At 44.4% G+C, this 24390-nt stretch overlaps 1 protein-coding gene across 2 annotated transcripts in view; it reads right to left on the bottom strand.

Annotated features, from left to right (window-relative positions):
* The window catches only part of KANK4 (KN motif and ankyrin repeat domains 4), a 53570-nt gene extending 29755 nt beyond the window's left edge, over positions 1–23815 (bottom strand). Inside the window, exon 1 of one of the 2 annotated variants that reach the window (XM_054037785.1) lies at positions 23419–23815. The gene's annotated coding sequence lies outside the window, so the exon portion shown is untranslated. Of the gene's footprint in view, positions 1–3733; positions 4021–23418 lie in introns of those variants that run through there. The other variant, XM_054037784.1, reaches the window with a different exon arrangement.
* Positions 23816–24390: the final 575 nt, after the last annotated feature.

The raw sequence follows: 24390 nt of genomic DNA, 5'->3' as shown, positions 1-24390 counted from the left end.
GAAGGCTTGAAGAGCCCTGACCTCAACTCTCATTCTGACCAACGTTGGAAAAACTCTGATTTCAGCCTACTGCCCCGGGGCCGGCCCCTCCTGAACCTCTCTGCAGCAGGCAGTCCCTCAGGATGCCCAAACCTCTGATCTTTCACCCATGCCTGTACTCAAGAGAGCAGAAAAAAGGTGCATGAATTGCAAGGTCACAAGAGCCAGAAGGAAAGGAGGTAGACAACGCTGGAGAGCTGAACTACTGGGGAAATTCCCCCAGCCCCTGGCATAAGACAGACTAAGTTGTGTGGGAGAGCAAAGAGCTGCTCAGTAATGTCCAGTTTCAGAAGCTGCTGAGGGTGGAGACTCACTGAATGCAAACCCTGGACCAAGTGTGTGGGGGAAGGGCAGATAACTAGTCAAGAACCGCCCTCATCTCATTAGCCCTATTGGCAGAAGTGGGTGAAGAGGGGGAGATGCCGCCTGATTGTTTTCCACACAGCTGCCCTCTTCAGCACCATTGCCCAGGTATGCCCTGCCTCGTTTCCCCCTCTATGCTTCCAGCTCCTGTCACCTCAGCTGCTGCAGTTCCTTACTCTGTGTCGGACTCCAGCATGCTCAGAATTCCACTGCCACCTGCTCAAAAGTAAAAAGAAGTGCAATCAACTTAAACCCATTCCAAGCCAGCTCTGCTGACTATCCATTCATTCAGGAGCCAATTCAAATTGCTCTTCTTGGTCCACATTCCAAGCCCCTTGTTCACTTTTTAACTCTTACAGTTTCGCCTGAGGAAGGACTTCAGCATTTGGCCCATAGTATTAAAACCCTCCATGGACTTGCCCCAGCCACATTTATTGGCTTTTATCCCTCACTGTGTCAGTCATTCCACTTATCTAGTATTGATCTCTTCTCTGCCCCTCCACCCAATCTCATCAAGGTTGGTGCAAGAGACTTCTTCTCTGCAGCTTTCCTATGTCTGTCCACGTCTTCATTTAAAATAAAATGTTCATCTGAAACCATAGCTTGTCTTAATTCTCCATTCTTTATCCCTTAAATGCCTCTCTTCCTGTGAGATTGGTTTGAATTTTAACCTAATTTATTTCTGTTTTAATTTTTAGAAGAGCTGCCCAAAAATGGGACAGATGCTGCTGGTATGTATGTTTTACAACATTGAAATGAAGTGCTTAAATTATAGAGCTTTCAAATAAAGACACTAGAGAAAATGAGATTAAACTGTGCTGTGTTACCCATTTAAAATTATGAAAATATTTTTATGAAACCACAAATAACTGGTAAGAAACTTATTGCTGCATTAAATAAGTGTGGTCTCTGCATCTGAGTATGATGGAGTCTTCCGAAACACATTACTATAAAGAAAACATTAATATGATCCCAAGGTTACTACCTTATACACAATTATAACTGGATAGTGTAACAGACACCTGGCAGACTAGTAATTTGTTTACCCATCTTAATCCTGCAGAACCAGTCAAAACCACGTTTATGGTAGATTTCAACCAATACACTCCTAAAATATTCCCAGGCTAACTCCATTTTGTACATGAAAGACCGTTTCTCCTGCTTTTCCTCATGAATAAACAGCATGTGCCAAAATTAACATTAATCACTTTCTCCAATGTTTTTATTTTACTTTTCCAATTACAGTCAGTTACACAGTGATTATGGATTCCAGCCACAATCTGACCAGTTTTATTTCACTCTTCTAGGTCATTTACAAAGAAAAAAAATCCAATCAATATGAGGTTTTTAATATCTAGATAATTAGACCTAATTGATTCATTTATGACTTGGCTTAGTTCCAACTTTCCAGTCATAAAATTGATATTATTACTTTTCTCTTTTGCCTAATCTATTTCAAAATAACCTCATAAAATGACTTCTGCATGTACCATACCAGCTTCTAGACGTACTTCAAGTGCCTCCAGTGTAGTTTGTACATGGTTTTGATGGCTAACTGCCAAAAATATGGGTCCTATTACCCCTAGTATCCAAACCAACATTCTTCCATGACTAGCTACCATGAAAACTAGATCAGAGTGAAGAATTTCATCAGAATACATGGACAAATTATCCAGTCATCTCTCACAAGAGCTTCAAACAGTCTCAAATTGGATTCTACATTTTTGTTTTTAACAATAAACCAAATAAGACAACACCAAAAAGATATTTAATTTCTACTGAAGAAGGAACCAAATAGCAGGCAGGATGATAAAGTACAACAAGGTCTCACCACAGTCTAATGTTGTCTCTGATGGGAGACTATGGAATGAAAAATGACTCCCACATACCACTTTGATCCCTGCTCCCATACATAACTTCAGGGAAGCTTGAGTGTGAGGAGACAAAGCTGCCAGCTGGTGTGATCAGTTTTCAGATGTGCATTAGTGTTCTGGACGGAGCTCTGAGGGTTTGCAAGAGCCCGCCCAGCTATGCACAGTTCCATGGATCGCATTCTGCAGACATAGCACACGTGTCCTCCTGATTCATCTTTGCCTTACAATACTAATATAACTCCACTGACTGCAGAAGAGCTACTTCTGATTTACACTGGTGCAAAAGGAGGATCTGCCCCTTAGACTTTAAATGTAGAGAATTTAGTGCATCTGAAAGACAGGCCTGAACTCTCCTGGTTAAGACCGCTCATGCACCACAACATCAACGTGCTTGAGCCTTCACCTCCATCCCCACTCAGTCCTTGTCCTGTACTGTGAGCGACAAGCTCACCCCCACTCAGTGCTTGTCTCCTACTGCAACTTAGTGCCAATTTGCAGTGGATTCTTGTGCACTAGAAGCAGGAATGAGCCTTTTCAGATATGCCACTGAACAGCCTTCAGATTGGTAAAGCCCTTCAGTTACTACCAACCTGGGACAGATTTGAACTAGTGCCCTAGGTCTGTATCCTGTTCTCCTCCTCTAAATCATCTAGCCCCTCATGAAAGAGTTTTCAAAGATTCTGTAAGGTTTTCTTCCCCTGTGGTAAATACCTTATGAAACACTGTCATTATGAACCTTTAATATACATTGACAGAAAACACATTATGTATACGTTTGTTAAATTGACCCTGCCTCGGATTTCAATATTTGCAGACTTTCCCTATATCATACAATAATGGAAAACACTCAATTTTAATCCCCAGGCAGAGAGCATCTCAGCATATATAAAGCATCTTTGATTTTTAGTTTTACTACAAAGAATAGTGTTGAGGAGGATGAGTTCGTATGTACATTAAAAAGACCTCTTATGAGGCAAGAGCATATAGAGAAATAAACATAAAAAAGTCAAATATTTGACACAGCAACTTCATTCCCTCCGTTCCCCCATTTGCAAGGACAATGTATTGTCTTTTTAAAAAGCCAGGTCTCAAGGAGTAATCCTTTACTGTCAGATTTAACGCTCCATTTTCTGACCCCCATTAGCAGAATAAAAAACAACACCTAAGATCATCCTCCTGGAGGTTTTAACTTTATAGGCGAAATTCACTCTAGGAAAGGAGTCTGCTACCACCAGTTTTACAAATGAGAAACATTTATCCCTGTGACTATAAACAAAGAGATAATTCATGCCTGGTAGATGACATATTAACACAATCTTATTAACTATTTAAATAGATCACAACATTTATTTATTTTTTTGCCACTGGCTGTCATTTTCTCCTGCATTGCAGCAATTGCATTTAGCACTTCATTATGAAAGAAAAAGTATCATTAAAAAAGCACATTGCCAGGTTACCTTCTCATCCTTCCATCTACAAAAAACAGGGCAGAAGAGCTTTTTCCATTCAGAAAGGTATCTTTTCACTGCTGCGAGTCAATACTTATAGGTTCAGAGCAGCAAATGTGTGAGTTCCAGCTGTTAAAGAAGTTGGTCAGCTGATCAGTGACCTTGCTTAAAAAGCAAATACTAGTTTAACTAAACAGAGGGAGCAGAACAAAAGATGAATTCATTTTATAACAAGCTAGCACATAATTCTTACACATCCTTTCTGGAGAAAGTTAAAATCCAATCTTTAAAGTTAGTTACATTTTCTGTAGACAGTGTATATTATCTCCCCATAAAAAACGAAATGCAAAATGTTTAGTCTACTGGGGAAATTTTTGAACAACATATGACCTTATCTGCCTTATCAAAAATAGGATTATTTAAAAGTCAGTCAATAATTAACTACACATTTCTCATTTCATCTGATGTTACTCATTAAAGAAATTCTTCCTGGCTGACATACACCTTCATTCTGAGCTTCAGTTCACATTCTGCAGCTTAGCAATTTTGAATACATTATTAATTCTGGTCAGCATTTCTCCCAACAAAAAATAAAAACAGTCCCCTTGATTAAAGGACAGAAGCTTTATTAGAAAACACAACATGTTTCAATATTAATAATTAATTCTGCTTCAGTCCTACCATAGTGCAATGAGTTATACTAGAAATATCCTCTTAAGAATTCATGGTTTTGTCTGTGGCTCAGAGTCCTATAGTTACACTCATCAATCTGCTGTTCTGAGGAGCTGAAGATAAGGCAGCGAATCTATTTAACAGGACAAGAAAATCAGCAAAGCACCTTCTGTAATTACTGAACATGCCACTCTATTGATTTTACACTTCAATGAATTGCAGGTCATCATGTAGCAGTTGATAACTGCAGCACAGAAAGAGGACTTCTAGTACAACAAGCAGGGCCCTCTGTAGAATGCCCTGCTGATTGAAAGGAGACACATTTAAACTCTGATCACCCATCTCTTGTCGCATTTATTGTTAGCAGCGGCAGGATACAGTGGTAACAAAGGAAACTCGTAGCATTGCTGTTCCCATTGTGCTATGCTAACCAAAGGAAGGAAAGGAAGGGATCAATAGGACAAGAGAAAAAGCAGTTTGTCTAAATGATGCAACATTTTACACTGGGTTTATCAATGCAAAAATAAAATTCAAACAAACATAAAACACCGACGGAATCAAATGGTCTCAAAGATAAAAGGCAAGCACAAATGAACCTCCGGGTTCTGAGGTACATTTGAAAACATTTCAAGTGAAAGGCTTGTTTCCTCACCAATCTTTGCAATGTTAAATATAACTTCTCAAGTTATAGGTAAATGGTAGTTTGTGAACTAACATAAAGCCCTGCAGTTTGCAGTCATTCAGCTTCATGTATTTTATGCCCAGGGCTACCACAGCTGTTGAGCTGAAACCAGAACATATAGCTGCCCCTTAACACAGTAAAAATTGTGTCTTCTAGATTTTGATCTGTAGAAAACTGAAACTTCATTAGAGATTGAGCTTGCGAGTAGTTTTTAAATGGTAAGTTGCCATTTTTTAATGTGCCATGCAATGATAGGGCACGGTTCCTATCACAAAAGTCCTACATAACACTTCAGGCATGGCTTATGAAATTCATCCACTTCCCAAAAGTGCCAAAACTCTTTCCTGCTCTGCAAAGATAGAATTCAAAACTGTGCCAGAGAATTGAAGGGCTGGATTGTGATTTAATCCAAGGTGTGTAGCTGAGGTGTGTAGCTGCACTGCCCCTCCAACACACCAGGGAACAAACTGTGATTCTCAGTTCATAATCTGGTTCCTCTTATTCCAGAAGGTAAATCTAGTCTATGCAAGCAGATCCCTAGCTCAGCTGTGCTGGCTGGCACAAGAAGAGTTAAGATTTCCACCTGCCCACCTGTGTGGGGAGTGGGAGTAGCAGGCCCATGCTGGGAGCCACAGTGTGTGTAGCCCACACAAGGGAGTTAGGGACACCTGATGTTCCCTTGTTCCCCTGCATGATGATCTTGCCCTAAGCAAACAGAGAAGGTGGTGCTGGCTATGGGGGTTGATAATGGAGCACAGAGCCTTTCACTGGTAGGTTTGAATCTATCCCATGTCAGAAATGACTGAAAGTTATGAGTGTCTGATCAACACTGAGGGGGTCTCTGTAAAGTAAGTTTGTGGCCTGAATCCAGGTCCTTGTGCACAAGTATTTACATCACCAAACTGGTATTAGAGCTGATGCTAATAGACCATCTCGGCAGAGAGACAAAGGATTGTTTAAGAGCGGAAACTGTATTCCTCCCTAGACGTGAATTGCTGGGGCAGGATTGGAAACGTTGCAATGCTGCCCACTATGCTGTACTTGATTTGTGCCTCTTCAGAGGGCTTCTTTTTCCAGAACTGTCAATCCAGCACTTTTCATAACCACAAAATTGACTAAAAAGACAGTGATAGAATAAACAGTGAACATTGCAAACAAAATGACCAGGATATTATCAGTGGCAAAGTAGATATGTTTGGGTCATAGTTTACCCAAGCAAAACTGGGCTAATTGTACTCCTTGAATTCTATTGGCATTCATGGAACATTTATAGTACTTTTGAAGGTTAGAGTGATTGCACACAGATCTTACAGATGCTGTCAGGTCAAATTTGGCTGAAAATTTAAGTTTTGTAAAAAATAAGGTATTACAAAAACTAAGGGCAAATATTTATATTAAATGATTCCATTAGGTTAAAAATATATTTTGGATACAGTGTTAAGAAAACAAGGCAAATAAACATTCCCCTGAAGCATTTGCAACCCAAACATTGCGCTTCTGCATGCGAACCAGCAAGTGAAATTGTCTGGAAACAGAAACAAAAGTGAAACTTCAGTGGTCCATTTGCATTGTCCAAGCAGTGAGATATGTTCACTGTTTGCACAATTAATTAAAAATAAACTAGCCACTTCAATGGCTTTGAAAATTTCACTTGGTACACTTTTCATCATTAAATCAGCACACACGATGACATTATGTTGTTGCATAGTGATAAAGTTAAGTCCTTGTATTTTTCTTTTACAGTTCATTAATGTGGTCGGGTGTTCAAATATAACTTCTAACTGTTTGATTATTTAATGATTACTGCAAGTTTGATGTGTCAGATTCTACTGGTTTGCTGTATTCATGTATCCTGTGATAGGGTATGCAAAGCCCACACTGAGGGAGGAGGAGTTAATAACTTTGGGGTTCAATCAGTCCTGACCTGCTGCACGTGCAGAAGTTATCTGGCCTGGCCGGAGATACCTAACAGGGCTGAACCTGGCTCAGTTGGGGTCTGATTGAGAAGGAGAGCAGATCTCTGGCTCTTATTCAAGGAGAGAGGTATGGCTGGATCTAGGAAGCTGAGGTGACCTCATGGCAGACAAGAGCCTCCTTGAAGGAAGCAAGGCAGGCCTGCGATAGGGAGCCCAGGGCAGTTGTAAAGGAAAGCAGGGAAAGTGAGTCTCCCTAGTATTCTCTGTGCTGGTGGAGAAGCTTGCCGGGAGCGGCGAAACTCCTTCAGGGTCAGGGACTGCCCCGTGAGAGGAGTAGAGAAAACTCCCCTACAGCAGAGCTAGCTGGATGATGGAAAGTACTAAGAAACTCTGCAGGAGCCTGGAGAAAAGGCTTTGAGAATGTGATGCTGGTACATGGTATGCCCAGGAAGAGGCTGTGGGAAAGGCCTAAGATAGGGCAAGGTAGGAAGAAGTCCAGGGAGGCAGCCAGGGAGTCTGTGTACACAGGCCTTGGCCTTTTATTAAAGGTGCCCTGGACCAGAACCCAGAGGGGAGAGAGGGCCTGAGCTCCTTATTGGCCTGCTGATGAAGGTGGTGTAGAAATTCCCCTGTCACCAGGGGTAAGGATTATTGAAATCCTCTGATACAAGGAGTAAGGGCCAAAGGCCCAACATGAGGTTGGTGGGTTATTGTTTGGACTCTTTGTTAACCAGGAAGGGCCAGGAGTATACATGTACTGGCTGAAGGGCTGAGTCCCAAGAAGAGGTGGATCACCAGCAGGCCTAAATGGCCTTTTGGTGGTGACAACTGAGGGGAAGGCCCTGCAACTCTGGGCTCGGGCCTGGCCACAAGGGAGTGCTCTAGAGATGAGTCATACTCTTCCATAACTGTTCTGTATATAGTCATGCCTTTTGCTCTTTATATATGGTATATTTTCTATACTATATGTTTATATAAATAATTAATTCCAAGTATAATGTCAGACCATTTTCAATTAATTTTTCCCTTTTGAAAGACCCAGTAGTATGTTCTTATTCTAGCCTCTCCTCCTCAGATTCACTTGGCTAAAACATGCAGTCTTAACCAAGCAAAACTCCAAAGGATTTGAAGTGGGTTGACAAATCCCTGGGGCTCTGATTCAGCAAAACACTTAAGCATGGACTTGAGTCTCTCCCTGCTTCATAAATCACGTAAGCCTGGGCCAAAGACCCATTAAAGTCAATGAGATATAAGCATGTGTTTTAAAGTTGAGCACGTGCGTAAATGGATTGGTGAATCAGGGCCTGACGTAGAAATGCAGCCCTACAGGAGGTTTGGCCCAGTGTCTGATCTATATTTAAGGATCTCCAGAAGAGGTACCAGACTGTGGCCAAATTCTGCGCCTCTTCAGCTTGTGCTCACAAATGGGCATAAGGCAGTGCAGCAAAAATAAAGGCGAAAAGTCTGACCCAGAAGTGTTGCTGTTGATTCTCTACCAGATGCTGCAGTTCTTTAAACTCTTGTTCTCTCGAGTGCAGCTCTTTGCAGGAGTGGAGTTTATAAAATGGAGTACACTCAGCCAGTTATGGTCAGTTGTTTGTTTGTTCTCAGCTTGGCAGTCAGCAATGACACTACTCCTATCTTCAGGAGACAGTGCTTTGATGAAGAGTGCTGGTTATTAGGGACGCATAGTAATGCAAACGCTAAGGGGAAGTGAGGATTTTTCTTGTATTGGCCATGAATATGTCTGCATAGGGAGACTGTGGCGGCATGAGATATAAATAGCTGATGTTAAAGAGAAACACTGACAGGATAGATAGATGGGAGAAATTATCCAGTGAGCTGTTCTGCAGATTTATCCCAAACAGTGCGATGGAGCACTAGAAGATCTTAGATCATCTGTCCATATATGTGGCAGGTACATGGGTTAAGGCGGCACCGGAGCAAATTTAATTCTCAGTCCTGAATGCTCTCTTTTGTGTTAGTGAGCTTGCACAGCTTGTTGGGTTAAGCCCACAGTTCTTAGCTTTTCCTACCCCATATTGGAGAAGGGAAAAGAAAGCAGCAAAATCAAATATTTCCAGGCTTTGAAGTAAGTGATGGGACCTTTACAGCTGGATTCAGTGGCAGGAGATGGCAATGAAAGGTCGGGGGCGGGAAGGAGGGAATTTGTGGTGGCAGAAAGCCGCTGCAACCTTTCCTTTGCCAAGGAATCCTAGGGGGCCCAGGAAATGGCTGGAGAAAGGAGTGGTCAGGAGTTATGCTGATTCAACACACCCACTGGAAGTCCTCCAAAGGAGCCCCATCAGTAAGTTAAACCTGCCTGCTTAATGGAGAGCAAGGAGTGGCAACACCATCTGTTCTCCCTCATAGTGAATTTCCCCTAGGGGAAGAGAGGGCCGGGCTGACACAGGGAGATGTAATTTGCACACCTCTGTGCCAACTATCTACAGGGAATCTAGCCCTTGCTGTTTAAAGTGTTACCAAAAATCTGCTCTATCCAGGTGGTCTGCTTGATTACACAATAGCCCAGCAGAGCTATTGTTACAAGTGGACATACCATGAACAAATATGGCCTCGCAGGGAATATTTGTTACACGTATTTTCAATTCTGTTTGGATACACAGGAAGAAAAATAATGTGTTTTCAATCTGTTGGGTGCAGCAGTGTAAGAGAGAAGTCAGCTATGTAGTGATGGGCTCAGATGAATTGAAATTTTAGTGTGATTAAGTAGAAAATGGCCTGGTTAAAACATATGTGGCTTGTGTGGCAGGATTTTTTGATGAAGTGAGACTTAAAGACTGGAAAGATCTCTCCTGGTTCACCTATCAGTAAGTCGTCACCGTCATTATTATTACACAGCACTTTACAAAACAGGTGAGATGAGGGGATCCCCTAGTCCAAGAAGCTTACAACAATCTAAGGCCCTGATCTTGCAAATACTCATACATGTATCTAACTTTACTAGCATGTATAGCCCTATTGAAATCAATGGGATTAGTCGGGGTAGTAGATTAAGCATGCGTTTGTGTCAGCCATATCTGGGCCCAACTAATAGGATACACAGCAAAACTTTCATTGCAAGAAGGTCTGGGGAGATTAGCTTCCTAAAAGAATGAGGTAACTTCAGGGAGGTCCAGAGGCAGATTCTCCCTTCTAAAATTGCAGCAGCATAACATTGGTGCACTGTGGCGTGCAGGAAAGCAAAGGTTCTCTTCTCTAAGTGCATGTACAGAATAAAAACATTTGCAAAGAGAATCAAGTACATTACACAATCTTCCTTCTCTGGGTACTTAGGCTAAGTCTACACTACCCGACTGAATTGGTGGGTAGAAATCGACCTCTCGGGACGCGACAATCGATCCCCGAATCGACGCTCTTACTCCACCAGTGGAGGTGGGAGTAAGCACCGTCGACAGGAAGCCGCAAAAGTCGATTTTGCCGCCGTCCTCACAGCGGGGTAAGTCGGCTGCGATACGTCGAATTCAGCTACGCTATTCACATAGCTGAATTTGCGTATCTTAAATCGACTCCCCCCTGTAGTGTAGATGTACCCTTAGTGAGACAATGTTGTCTACAAGTTAGAGGAAGGGAGTAGAACTCGGAATTCCTTGGTTCAATTCCCAATGGCTTTACTAACTTGCCAAGACCTTGGACAAATCGCTTCCAGACAGATTTTCAACAATGGGAACTCTGGTGCTCAGTCCTAGTGAAAATCAGGCCCCTCTTTTCTCTGTGCCTCTGTTTAGCCATCTGCAAAGTGGCTATAACAATGTTTCCGCCATAAGGATGTTTTGAGGATGGATTGATGTTTGTAAAGTGCTTTGAGATCCTTGCATGAAAGGTGCTATGTAAGTGCAAATATTATTATGCTGATCCATTTAGAATGCTTTTTCTTCTCATTTTAAGAGCATGTTACTGGTCTATAGTTATAGTAGATAACAAGGAAAACCTTTGCAGTCAGGCTTTAAGCAAAGAATGATGGTATGATATACTCCCCCTGTGTTAACCTATTGTATACATCATTTTCTTGACGTCAAATAGAGATCTAGATCTTGGGGAGCACATTTAATTACTTTTTTAAAAGAAAAAATTACAAAATTAGTGGATGGAGGTTGAGCAGTAGATGCAGTCTATTTAAATTTTAGTTATATTTGATACAATGCCTCATGGAATCTTACTCTCAAAATTGTGTCAAATCAACTTGGATATGAACACTGTGACTGAGAAAGAAGGAGCCATAACAAAGGATAATTAATGCTAGATAGCAAAATATCATCTTAGGAGGTGATATCTACTGCAGAACCACTGGGGAATCGGTGTTAGGTCACTTTTACTTAATGTCTTCACTAATATTCTAGGGTACAAACTGCACATTAATGGAACTTGCAGATGATACTAAATTGGAAGGAGCTGCAAACACCAGTGGAAAAAGAGAATACAGGATATGAGCCAAAGTCCATTGAAGTCAGTGGAAAGTTTCCTGTAGACTTCAGTGGGCTTTGGATCAAGCCCATAGGGAGATGAGAAATGTAGGCAGAGAATAACAAATGAGATTCAATTTGAGAACATGCAAGCTGGGTCATGTTAATCCAAAGCGCACATTCAGAGGGAGGCAGAAACTCACTATCAGAAAGACAGTGGCCAATTGGAAGAATGACAAAAGTACTTGTGTGGCTGGCAGGAATGGCTTTCAAGAAAAAAAATAAAGAGTTAAATATGTCTAGATATGACAGAGCGGATAAAGTCTTGAAACTGCTTGGAAACCTAACGCTGATACATAATGCAGCCCCTCACTTAGGCTGAAATTCACCCCTGTGCAGGGGACCAGCCCAAGAGATATGCATTGTTTAAGTCACGCCCAATTTTAAGGATTGAATTGGTACATATTCCTTGTGCTAGACCTCTGCATGGAGTGAATTTCAGCCTAAGTCAGTGGGCTTTCACAATGAGGGCGAGGGCATCAGTGCTTTAGGAGTTGCTGGTTGCCTGTGAATTTAATCTTGAAAGGGTTTGGGATCTGATTACCTCAGATACTGCCCCTCTCTCTATGAGCCACATATCCACAGTTGCAACCAGTGAAGAGGTCTGAGCTGGACTTCCCTAGTTACGAATGGGTGGGAGCTTCTGACTGAAGGCCCCTCAACTGTCATTCCCTTGCCCCCTTAGTGCACTAGCGCCTTGTTAACTTTCTATACAGACTATGAGCTCATCTTTTTCTCCCGAGCACTCAGGGTATGTCTACGCTGCCATTAAAAACCCGGGGCTGGCCAGTGCCAGCTGAAGTGGGCCTGCAGGGCTCAGGCTCTGGGGCTGTTTAATTGTAGCATATACGTTTGGGCTCAAGCTGAGACCAGGCTGCAGACTGAGCCCGAACATCTACACTGCAGTTAAATAGCCCTGTGGCGTGAGCAGCATGGGCCAGCCGTGGGTTTTTAATTGCCGTGTGGCCATACCCTAGGGACAGGCTGTCTGGGGATATGTTTTATCTGAAGCGTGGGGGTAGGGTGGGTGTTTACAGATGAGCGGTTCACTATTTATTGTGTTCATGGCCTAAACACAGAAGTTAGATACACATAAAATACTTGTTCTGGAAGGTTGCAACGTAACGCTGCTTTCGTTTGTAAAATCCAGAACCTAATACACAAGAACCCAAAACGGAGAGACAAAGCAGGCTGCTCCCTAAGGCAGAGAGCCACAGCTTGCTCTAGGATGGCTTTTTGCAGGTTGACTGCTCCTGAATACTCAGCCTGCATGCTTCCCTACAGAGCCCCCTAGCACACATGCAGGGCCAGGAAACACCTGCCAGCTTAAAGTGATAGCTTGTAACTTTAACACGGTTTTCAATACATCACATTAATCACTCTGCAATATTGACATTGTAAGCTCCTCTCCCCACCAGTGCCAGACCATGGGATGGGGGCACCTGCTATGTAACATCCTTTAGACACTGAAAGAAATGATCTAATTAATATTTGAAGGGTGTGAACTCCAGGGAGATCTGGGAGTTCATTATAAAGGTGTAACCAAGAGTGATGGAATGAAATTAAGAAAGGGAAACATTAGGCTGAGCTTTCTGACAGTGAGCTCAGTTAGTCCATTGATTAATCTTCATTCCACTTCATTGCCATGTTTAAAATTAGGCTGACTGTATTAGGGAATGTACAGCAGGGATAGGGTGACCAGACAGCAAGTGTAAAAAATCGGGACAGAGGGTGTGTGTGGGGGGGTAATAGGAGCCTATATAAGAAAAAGACCCCAAAATCAGGACTCGCCCTATAAAATCGGGACATCTGGTCACCCTAAGCAGGGAACATACCCGCACAGTCAGGGAAAGTGGGCTACTTGTCCAAATAGGCCAAATTCAGCCCTGGTGCAAGAGAGCACAGCTTCATCGCTTGAGGCTTCCCTGAGGTTCGTCTGTCTCACTCAGGCATCTGAACTGTCCTAGGAGCCTCAAGAATTGGAGAGAACAAATGTGGCATTAAAGGCTCCTTGAGATCCTCAGTCAAGTGCAGCTCCGGCAGACTAAAGGACCTAGAGTCAAGGACTCGCAGAACCATTAGATTAGTAGCCAACTGTGTTGAACACCAGATGACTATTAGACCCCAATAAATGTGGCTTCAGTAGGTGTATGCACAAGAGACAGGAGCGGCGCCAGGATTTGTGGCGCCCTAGGCAGGGGTCCTTCCGCGCTCCCAGTCGTCATCGGCAATTCTGCGGCGGGGGGTCCTTCTGCGCTTCTGGTCTTCGGGGCACTTCGGCTGCGGATTCCGGAGCGAGTGAAGGACCCGCCGCAGAATTGCTGCCGAAGACCCGGAGCGCGGAAGGACTCCCCGCCGCCGAATTGCCACCGATGGCGGCAAAATGCCGCCTCCCCCGAAATCCTGGTGTCCTAGGTGACCACCTAGGTCGCCTAAATGGAAGCGCCGGCCCTGACAAGAGATAATGACTTGGCAAATTTAACTCAGACAAATCTGGCTGCTGAGTAACTACCCCAAAATTACTTAATCAATTAAAGGAATTGTTTTCAAAATAATATGTCAAACTCTCAAGGAGTCTTTAGGTGTTTAAATAGCCATTTAATGAGATGGCAGTAAAAGTTATGCAGATATTAATTTTACTAAAACTGATTATTGCTGTTTGTTAAATATAGTTAATGCTCTGTCAACATTTCCATTAAAAAGACAAGTTCAAGGCAAGACACATCCTATCTAGAGACTTCCCTTTTATGACTTGCCAGGGTAAGAAAAAATCATTCAGACTCTTCCTCTAAAACCTCTTTGACTAGTGGCCGCTAGTCTCTTCTGGCCATGAATCAGGTAGTGTTATAAAAGCAGTGTTGGCAATTCTTGTAATTTTTATTGAGTCGGGCAATATGTGGTGTGTTCCTTAAAGTCCCAGCTCCTGGCTTCATGTGACTATATGAATCTCGTGGTTGCAGAAAAAAGTGTGAACATGTGAATCCTAAATACTTCAAAACCAGAAGGCAAATAAAAAGAACCTAATGCTAATATTTCATTATTATTAAGCCAATCTCATGAGTTTTTGGAAGCCTGACTCATGGTTTTTGAACATTCAGACATGGCAATACAATGAAGCTAGAAGCGCCAGGTTATTCTTCATCTCTTCTGACTGCTTGCCTCTGTTTTTCTAGTTACTGTACATGCTGGAACAAAGATCCTCATCATGTAGGCTTCGGAGACTGGGCCTAGCAACATCTCAGTACAACCACCACCATCATCATTGACACACCCACTGCAAAGGAACCAAGTTGGTGGCTTCTCCAAGTACACAAGGTTATCTGCAACTTGGCCAGACTTTAATGCTCCCAGGCCTTTCTGAGGAGGTTTCCATGCTCAGGTAAGAACACAGGATCAGGGGTTGTGCTGGAGTTTATGGTGGAATGGAGTCTGTAGCTGCTGTTAAACAGGAAGGAGGTGAATTTAAGATCCACCCTGAAGGGAGAGCCACTTTTGCCTGAGTTGATTTGGAAAGAGCCTGATGGCCCACCTTGAGGGATGGAAAGAAGTCTTGGAGCAGTGTCTAATTTCTTAAGAAACAACAGACACCCAATGGATGCTGGACACCTAACTCCCCTCTGTGCCTTTGAAAATCTCCCACTCTGTGTCTCACCTGCTCTCTCTCTGCTGTCTCATTTGCTGGGGACAGGGCAACTAAGTTTTTTTTTTCTCTGGCAGTGGTCTGGGAGCTGGTGTGATTCTCACACAGACCCTCCTGTGTGCCCCAGCTCTGGGCATGGAACTTGACAGATAGCCCACACCTTCGCTTTCGGGGCAAGCTTGCTGCAGAGAGACTTTGAAGGACAGGGAGCCCAGGCAATGAGAAGAGAAGAGGCTGAGTGAGGCATTTGGGACACCAAGAACTACTTACTCTACCCCCTGGCAAAAGAGGCCCAAGGATTAACTGCCAGTAGAAGACAGGGCAGAAACTAGGAAGATGTACACTCTTCGCTAAGCTGCCTGGGTGGAGTGAAGCCCTTTTCATGATTCCCTGGACTGCTATTTCTTTTACTTTTTTAACAACCCTATCACCCCTGCTTTCTCCTGTCTGCCACGGGAGTTAATGCCCATTTCAGTTCCCTCCAGCTCTCTGATCTTTAATAGCTTGCGGGTCTGTCTACACTAAGGAAACCCTATGTTGGCACAGCTACGCTGGCATAGTAAGAGGGTAGATGCAGCCTACACTGACAGAGGGGGGTTTTCTATTGGCATAGTACCACTGCATCCCAGAGCAAAGCACTCTTCTGTCGATATAGCTGCATCTACGTTGGGGATCATATCAGTGTAGCTACGTCAGACTTTTCAGTGTAGATCTGCCCTTGGACATCCTCAGCAGTTGGGCGTGAGGGAGAGATAGCAAGGTACTGTGCTCAGACCCTCAGGGAACAGCCCCTTCATTCTTCCTGTGGGCAGGCCTGCACTTGAAAGTCATATCTGCATAGCTACGCCGACATAACCCCCAGAGTAGATACAGCTGTGTCGACAGAAGAGTGTCGACAGAAGAGTGCTTCCATCAGGGTAGCTAATGTCGTTCGAGGATGTGATGTTTCCGCATCTACAGAAAACCCCCTTCTGTCTGCATAGACTCTGTCTCCATTACGGGGCTCTGCTGGTATAGTCTCTGTAATGTAGACATACTCTGTGATTAAATAAGGGTTCCCAGCTCACTGGCCATTAGCAGTGCCCATCACCGCAGCTAATGATTATAAAGGATCCTTTTGTGCAGAACACCCGAATTTTGGGGGTTTTTTTGAACCTCCATCAACGTGCAATATCCAATGTGTTCCACTTTATTCCACAGTTGCATGAGGTGAAAAGAACAGGACTTGGCTCACTGTGTAAACCTTCAGCTCACAGTCCATACCACTTGCCTATATAAAAGCTTGCACACATAGCAAATTTTGCCATGTTGGAGGTCTGTGTTACAATGTGATCATTCTCCCAGCTCTGATGGATCTGTTTGGTCTTGTCTGTGTAGATGGAACTATTTTCATAGCCCTGTAAAAACCTAGGACCTAACTCCAGTCTCAGTTACATCTAATGTTTTTCCCAAATTCTGATATGTGATAACGTTAGAATCATGGAGACACACACAACAGGTAATTTAATGTGAGAAGGTTTTAGAAATAAGGGCAGCTCCTCAGTTGTGAGTAGGCAGCAGGGTGAAAGTGGCAGGAATCCTGCTCTGCAAAGCTCAGGTTCTGCTCTGTTACACCATTGTAAAGCAGGTGTAACTTCATTTACTCCAGCTTTTTCTCCAGTGTAACTGAGAGCAGGATTTAGCCACAAGCAGGGAGGCCTCTGACTGCTCACAAGAATAAGACTAGCAAGGAGGTGTGCAAACTTCTCTAGTCAGCCATGCTCACAACTATCCTAGCTTAGTGAATGATGGGTGCTCACCTTCCTGCTGGGATCTTAACTCAGTTGTGACCCGCATCCTGGAGGGGAATTGTAGCTCTTTTTAAGGTACCAGGTGGACACTTTTGCTTTAAGCTTTATTTTTTGTAGTGGTAGTGTAGTTTTATAATACAACCTCTGAGCATCCTGAAAGGCTCACTACCCTTTCTTCCTCCTGCAGTGAAGAAGGCAAGAATGACTCTGCAGCACTGAGTTCTCACAAATTTCTGACCATACAGGAGGTTTTACTACTTGTACCCATCCACTCTGCCAGACAGTTCAGGGAAAAGGGAGCTGAATCAGATGGAGAATAAGAGCAGATGCATTTTTTCACCTGTTAGCTGAGACATCAAATGGGCCAGACAAGCAAATAAGAGGCATCACAATTCAGGCTTTTTGTGTTTTGATGGGACTTGCGTAACAAGTTGAGTTATGTAAACCCATGAGAAATTGTGACAGAAATGTCAGATCCTTCTGCTTACAACACAGATGTTGAGCTTTAGAAAAATTACATCTAGTTACAGAAAGGAATCTAGGATTGATAAGCATATAATAAGTGTAGTCTGAAAAGTTATCTCAGGACAGGCATAAGAGCCAGGAATTCTAATACTAGCCCTGACACTGCCTGCCTGTTTGGCTGTGGGCAACTCACCTAACTACTCTGCTTCAGTTTCCCTATCTAAGAGGTGGCTGAGAGTACTTCCCTATTGTGCTTCCGAGGGATATTGCGAAGATTCATTAGCTAATGTTTATACAGTGTTTGTTCTAAGTCTTAGGCCTGGTCTACACTTGGGGAGGAATCGATCTAAGTTATGCAACTTCAGCTACGTTATTCACATAGCTGAAGTCGACGTACTTCGATCTACTTACCACAGTGTCTTCACTGTGGTAGGTCGACTGCTGATGCTCCCCCGTCGACTCTGCCTACACTTCTCGCTCTGGTGGAGTACTGGAGTTGACGGGAGAGCGATCGGCGATCTATTTATCGCGTCTTCACTAGACATGATAAATCGACCCCCGCTGGATCGATCACTCCGGAGGTAAGTGTAGACATGCCCACACTGTATATCAACAACTAAATAGTGGCTTCTGTATAAAGGCTAACAGTGCCAGCCCACAGGGCTACCTGCCTCCCCATGACTATATAGCAGCATTTCTGCAATGAGCCATTTGGCACTGATTCCTAGAGTTTTGAAAAGTTTATGGATTCTGCCAATTTTACAAAATGAGATTTTTTTTTTCCAAAATAAATCCCCTATTTACCAGAGGCGTGTCACAATTATTTCTTACTTCCATTTTTGCCCCTTTACCATCTCTTTGGGCTGACAGATACAAAAGCAGGGTGGTCACTACAGGGACGAGTCCTGAACTTGCTGAGCTGATGGCAAAGCTCTCGTTGACATCCAAGGGACTAGGATTTGGCAGTCTTCCCTCCCCAAAGCCACCTTGCAGTCTTACATTCAAAGTTGATAAAATAAAAAGCAACGTATTTAGTGTATTTAAAATGGGCAAAGTTATTTTTTTCTCCTTGTACTGGTATTTTTATTATTGCACAGCTGGGCTTGTAGCGTATGTCCAAGGACATCTCAGTCATGTGTTGTATGGCCTGACATTCCACTGGCTAAGGAAATGGCTTCTGGTGCATAGTCTAACATATGCACATGAACATATTAAAGGAGACCAAGACTTTCATAGAATGTAGACTTTGTCCTTTTTATAAGGAGATCATCAGCACGCACCTTGTCTTTCATCTATGGCAATTTTTGAACCTGATTCTGCTCTCATAGTGGTGTAAATCAGAAGAACCTCCATTGAAGCCAATGGAATTACAGTGGTTTAAAATTGGTGTCAGACCAGAATGAGGCTCATGGACTGTAGTTGGTCTTGCACATTATTACACTGGTTAATGGCCTAATTCATTCAGAAATATGTGCAACATTCACTTTACACTGCAGTTTACAGATTGCCTTTTCCGAAGATGTGCACACTTTTCTGATTCATTAACTGCATTCAGTCCAGTACAGAACTGATTGCACTTCATCATGTACTCAAAATGTGGACAAGTTCAGTCCATCAAACAATCCCAAAACATACACAGTAGCAGTCTAGGTTAAAGATATCAGCTGCCATGTTTAACTGAGAGTTTAAAAGTTATACAGTATTTGCTGAAATCTGTATCGTGCTGTTCAAGAACAATGAAGTGTCATAGCAACTATGCTGTCATATGGTGCGCTCAGTGGGGAAAAAACATTAACACAAAATGTCCACTTGGAACTTGTCAGGCCAAATTCATCCCTGGTGATTTTCCAAAGCCTTCCCTGCAGTCCTAGCAAACATGGATTTGGCCATAATGCTTTGAAATAAAATGTTACTTGAAAAATATTTGGTGGGCATGTTCCAGGAGCATGACCTGAACTAGTAGCTTAGTGGTAAAGATTGAGTGAATGAGCTTTATTAATATAACATCATGCATCTTGTAGGATCCCGGTGTATTTTGTAAATTAAACAATATGCAGGGATCAAACTACCCATCAGTCAGATGCAACCATTTCTGGGAAAGCCGAGTCTGTTATATTATATTTCTGTCCTCAAATGTACATACTAGCATTAGACTCTATGGGCCATATTTTAAGTACCCACTCATGGACCAAATTTTAAAAGTGCTTGACTTCCATACGAGCACTCAGCAGTTCCCAGTGTGATGCTGTTTTTGTTTTTTTTTTTTAAATCTGGCGGTGTATGTTTGCTGACTTTATTGAAGGAAGGATCACAGAACAAAATGGAATAATTTTGCAACATACGGGCTCTATTATTTATTTTTATTACAGTGGGGCCTAGAAACCCTAACTGAGATCAGGGTTCCATTGTGCTAGGCACTATGTAGTAAAAGAAAATGCGTGCTCTGAAAAGCTTACAAGCCCAAGGTCCCCTGCCCCCCAATTCCTTTTATGGAGGTGAATCAAGTCCCATGTAGTCAGAGTATCTATATTACAACACCTGATCTCTACGGCGAGCACTTCCACCTTCTTCTAATACAGCATGTATTCCCTATTTCTGGAGGCATCACAACAGAATGGATCAAACAGCGGTCTGCTCTGGTGTTGCAACACTGTTTGTACATTTTATTTCTAATGTCCAGATACCACTATAACTACCAATGGGCCTGGCAGAGAGGTGGGGTATCGCTGACAGACCCCAGTTGTCAGGGGGCAGCATTGAACCTGAGATCTTTGGAGCGAAATGCATCAGCCTCAATTTCATGAGCAAAAAACTACCTGCCTATTAGCCAAGGCTATAGCAGCCACATCAATCTCTAGATAAAAACAACGAGGAGATGCAGGCATAAATATTTATGTAATTTTCACTCCATGCATTTTAAGAAGTGGGTTTTTTACCCACAAAAGCTTATGCCCAAATAAATCTGTTAGTCTTTAGGTGCCACTGGACTCCTCGTTGTTTTTGTGGATACAGACTAACATGGCTACCCTCTGAATCTCTAGATGGTCTAAGCAGGGCCGCTCAGAGGATTCAGGGGGTCTGGGGGCAAAGCAATTTCAGGGGCCCCTTCCATAAAAAAAAGTTGCAATATTATAGAATACTATATTCTTGTGGGGGCCCCTCCGGGGCCAGGGGCAAATTGCCCCACTTGCCCCCCCCCCGGGCGGCCCTGGGTCTAAGTGCCTCTAGAGGGGGACAGAACACCACACCAAACAGGCAAGGGTTACAGTGGCACTGAATAAAAAGCAACAGAGGGTCCTGTGTACACTGAATGATATCCACTACAGTACAAGGGACTGAATCTGATTTCACTTACACCGGTTTACACTTTGTGACTCAAGTGACTTCAGTGGAGTACTGCAGGTTTACACCAGCGTATGTGAGATTGGAATCAGACCTCTATAAATTTTGCCTTAGTGCTGTAACAGGTCACAGATTGAAAGTCTTGTTTATAAGAAGGCAATTTACCACTGGGCTCACCAGCTCCTGGCAGGGCTGCGACTTGAGACCTATTACCAGTGAGAAAATGTAATAAATCTTGTGATGAGAGAAATTGCACTGTACTCACTTTACTACAAAAAAACAAAACAAAACCCCCCCACCACCACCCAGGCATAAGTATTGCATAGTGACACAGAAGTAGGTCCATGAGCCGTGAGCTCCAAGCCCCAGTGCCCCGCAGGGCAGAAGCTAGGAGCCCCAGTGCCCCACGGAGCAGAAGCCCTGAACTCCGGCACCATGCGGGGATAAAGGTGGGAGCCTGGAGCCCCAGCCCCCCATGGGGCTGAAATCCTGAGCTCCAGTGCCCCGCTGGGAGCCTGGAGCCCCAAAGCTGGGAGCCTGGAGCCGCAAGCCCCACGAGACTAAAGTCCAGAGCCCACAGAGAGGTAGAACCCGGGTAAAGTTACACTCTGAGTACCTATGAGGATGGGTAGGGGTGTATTACATCCTGAGTACCCATGAGAGAGGTTTAGGGATGGAATCTTAAATTGTGCAGATACCATGAGCCCCAGTACCCCTATGGGGCTGAAGCTTGGAGCCCCACGGGGCAGAAAGGTCAAGCCCCCCCCCCCACATACGCTGCAGGACTAAAGCTGGGAACCTGAGCCCCCGTGTAATGACCTGACACTGTCAGGTAATTAAGCCAAACTTCTAGGTTTTGTCATTTTGAAAATAGCAATAGCAACATTTTCATGAATTTGTTTGCAACCCAAACACTGCAGCACTGTGCTGGTGCATGAGAACCTGAAAGTGAAATTGACTAGAAACAAAAATGAAAATGTCTAGTCTATTTTCCTTTTCCAAGATGAATGAAATTTTGAAAAGGAATCAGGAAAAAAACATCAAAAACAAATTAAATTTTAAAGTATTTTTACTGGGCACACAGGCCAGAGGAGATATTTCCCTTTTAAATGTATATATTTTAACCTGAGATGGCACTTTTATAATCTATGTCGTTTTCTTTACTCTTTGCAAATGTGAATAGTGTTGATTTGTTTAGTGCTCATACAGTTCTGGATGTTCTACCCCAGGGGTTCTCAATGTTTTTCTTTCTGAGGGCCCCGCAACATGCTATAAATATTCCAGGGCAGAGGGAGGCATAGAGACAGGGCTCCTGGATCCAGGTGCAGGGGGGGCTCCAGTCTCTGAGCTTCAATCGCAGGAGGGGGAGAGCCTCAGGGCTTCTTCTCCATGGGGCTGGAGGTTCAGAGCTTCTTTAGCCCCATTAGACTGGGGGACTCGGGGCTTCTGCAGCACCAGGTGCCGGAGTTTGGGGTTTGTGCCCCATAGGACACCAATGCTCAGGGCTCTCAGCTTTAGCGCTGCGGGGCAGAGGGGCTCGGAGCTCCAGGTTTTAGCCCTGCAGGGCTCTGGGCTCCTGGCATTAGCAGCTCAGGGCGTCTGCCCCTCTGGGCACTGGGGCTCAGGGCTCCTGGCTAGTACTCTGTGGGTGCTGGGCCTCAGGGCTTGTGGCACCCCTGAAAGGGGGGGCTATGCCCCCCACAGTTGAGAACTGCTGTTCTATGGTATTATACAGTGCTTGATTTGCTGTGTAAATGGGGGAGTAACTCCACTGAACCGAATGGGATAAAACCAGGGTGAGTGGAAAATCAAGCCCATTCTCTGCCCCAAGAACTTGCAATGAATGTTACAAACAGTCGGGGGAGGGGGAGCATTTAGCGGGGTTTTTTCCTTCTCCTCTCTCCCCCTGCTATTGATAGGTTCGTTTTTGTGGCCTTCCCATCCTGAATGGAGGATGATAAGCAAAGTATTTGTAAGAGTTCATGTTCCTGGCCGGTTCCGCTCAGAAGATGAGTCTCCCCCAGTTAGCTTGGCTTCCTTGGAGTGTACAAGCACTAGACAGTCCTGGGGCGAGGAGTAACCCGAGGTCACAAAGGGAGAATCTCCCCGGGAAACAAACCAGCCTGGCTCAGCCAACTCCAGCCAGTTCCCTTCTCAGAGCGGCGCTAGCAGCCGCCTGGCCGGTTCCCGGCCATTTCAAAGGGAGAGTTGCGCCTTGTGGCTTGCAGTTGTCGGCAATCGCTTTTCCTGGCTGCCCCAGCCGGCTGTTGTTTCCAGCTGTGGTGGGGGTGGGGCAGATATCTACCCTCTTTCCCCCCCCCCACCCCCCCAGCCGCTGTAACAATAGATGGCAGAACTGCCTGCAGCAAACAGCTGGCGTCTAACTGCCTAGTCAAGCACGGGGCGGCTCGGCCCGGCCCGGCTCGGCTCGGCTCAGCAGCTGCTATTAACCTAACCGTGCCTGATCTCTCCCCCAAACTGCAGCTCTGGGGCTGGGCAGTCCCGGGAAGGGCGATCAGGTCCCCGGGCGCTCTCCGGCCGGAGGGGCAGAGATGCTGATGGAGCCTTTGTCCCCCCCCTTCCCCGTCCGAGCCCCGGACTCTAGGAGAGATTGGGCTGGAGACAAAGGCGGCGCCACAGCTGGCGGCCGGGACGCAGCGGAGGGGGACGCGCCGCGCTGACAAAGGAGCGAAGTTTCTTTACCTTGGGAGGTGTCTTTAGTTCCTGCCTGGCTCGTCCGAATCCATCAGCTGCTCTCAGACCGCCTCTGGGCTGGCAGCACCTTCCCCCCGCACTGGGCTGCGTGTGCTGCGGCTCCCCGCCTCCCGCTGCCCGGGGCTGAGTGAGGGGGGATGCCCCCGGAGACAGCCCTGGAGTCAGATGCAAGGCTCGGTGCCTTCCCCAGGACTTTCTGAGCCTCCCTTGCTGTCCGGAGAGCTGGCCGATCCGCACAGTGCCCACAATCCTCTGGCTGGTAGAAAGCTCTCCCACTGCTTTGCCTTTCGGGATTTCAGTGCGGCTTCAGCATTTCACGCGACCCTCTCGCTTATCTCAGTGCGTGTCAATGTCAATGAAAGAAAAGCGAAACGAAAGGGCTTAAAATATCGGATTCGCTGCATGATGACTAGACTCCTAACACCTAGTAGTTACCTGGTGCTTTGCCGTCTCCAAGCCTTATGCTGCTCATCCATCAATCTTGTAACCCCCTTTATGGTTTATAAATGTATTAATAACAAGAAGACTGAAATCTATGGTCTGATTTCTACCAAATACTGCGGGGGGGGGGGGGGGGGCAGGAACTCCAGCACTTTCTGAGGTCTTTAAGGTCTACACAAGTGTTCTAATACAGCACACGCCATTTGATTATATTCAAGGAGCCAAATTCTGCTTTCAGACTGGTTTAAAGTAATTCTGTTGAGGTCAGTGGAATGACTGTATTTGAATCTTTGTAATGGAGTATAGCATTGAGCTATGGCATTGAATTCAGCAGTCACAGAAGCAGTGGTGTATATTAATTTACACATGAGGTGTAAGAGGGTTAAAGTAATAATAATACTTAAGTCTTATACAGTACTGTGCTCTGTTCATCCATCCATCTCAAAGTGAACCCAAAGTTGAGCATCATTTGTTATCCACATTTTTAGACAGGGAAGCTGAGGCCTTACTTAAATTCAC

This window comes from Malaclemys terrapin, chromosome 8 (assembly GCF_027887155.1).
Source record: "Malaclemys terrapin pileata isolate rMalTer1 chromosome 8, rMalTer1.hap1, whole genome shotgun sequence".
Taxonomy (NCBI): domain Eukaryota; kingdom Metazoa; phylum Chordata; order Testudines; family Emydidae; genus Malaclemys; species Malaclemys terrapin.
Note: the sequence above shows the minus strand (reverse complement) of the source record. Positions and strands in the feature narration are given on the sequence as shown.